This window comes from Tupaia chinensis, unplaced genomic scaffold (genome assembly GCF_000334495.1).
Source record: "Tupaia chinensis unplaced genomic scaffold, TupChi_1.0 Scaffold143596_1, whole genome shotgun sequence".
NCBI lineage: Eukaryota > Metazoa > Chordata > Mammalia > Scandentia > Tupaiidae > Tupaia > Tupaia belangeri.
This window is the reverse complement of record NW_006203442.1, coordinates 139,314-140,292: the sequence shown is the minus strand read 5'-3', so window position 1 is coordinate 140,292 and position 979 is coordinate 139,314. Positions and strand designations below refer to the sequence as shown.

Sequence of the window (979 nt, the reverse complement as noted above, 5' to 3'; positions counted from 1 at the left end):
CCCAGCGAGCGGACCCCACGCTCGGCGCCTCTGTGTGCCAAGAGAGCCAGTGTCGTCAAGTTACAGAAGCCAAACGCTGCCACTCGAGGCTGTGACAGAGCCACTGGAAGAAACCCTGACTCAGCTCGACCTGACAGGTGGGAGGCAAAGCTCCCAGACTTCCGGGCCATCGGGAGGAAGCAACACAAGACCCTCCCTTGCTTGTAAACCGGGTTATGACGAAGATGCCAGTGCCATGTTGAAAGAAGTTCGACCAAGGGCCCAGAAACTTGCAGAGCGTCGGAGAAAGTATGAGCGAAAGCGTGAAGAGCGAGAGGTCAAAGAAAGAACAGGAGGAGTTAAGAAGGCTCCAGAAGAGTGTGACAGAGCCCGGAGCCCTTTTCCGGGAGGCTTTCCTGGGGGAATGCCTGGTGGTTTCCCTGGAGGGAATGCCTGGGCTCAGTGAAATTCTTAGTGACCCAGAGGTTCTTGCAGCCATGCAGGACCCTGAAGTTACGCTGGCCTTCCAGGGTGTGGCCCAGAACCCAGCAAATATGTCAAAATCTCAGAGCAGCCCCCAGGTTAGGACTCTCATCAGTAAGTTGTCAGCCAAGTTTGGAGGTCAAGCATGATGTCCTGACAAAGTAAAGCCCTTGCTGAAGGATAAGCAGCCTAGGTCACCTAATGGATGTCGCAGTAATACAAACCACTGTACCTCTGACCTCAAGAGAGCTGGGGTGCTTCGAAGATAATCCCTGCCCCTGTGCCCCAAATGCAGCTGAAGTGTTTTACAGTGATTTGCCATTAGGGTATTTATTCAGGTAATGTTTTCCCAGTAGGAATTACAAACTTTAAACACTTTTTAAACTTTAAAAATACTTAAAACAAATTAAAAGGGTGTGTTAATTCCTACATTTTTTCTTTACTAACCATTTTGGGGCTTTTCTCTGAATTATTGGGCAAGGAAGATACTTAAATATGGAAGATTTATTACTCTAGT

General features: G+C 48.8%; 1 pseudogene; it reads left to right on the top strand.

The window, feature by feature from the left end:
- Positions 1-611, top strand: part of LOC102479690 (hsc70-interacting protein pseudogene) — a 4,144-nt pseudogene extending 3,533 nt beyond the window's left edge.
- Positions 612-979: the final 368 nt, after the last annotated feature.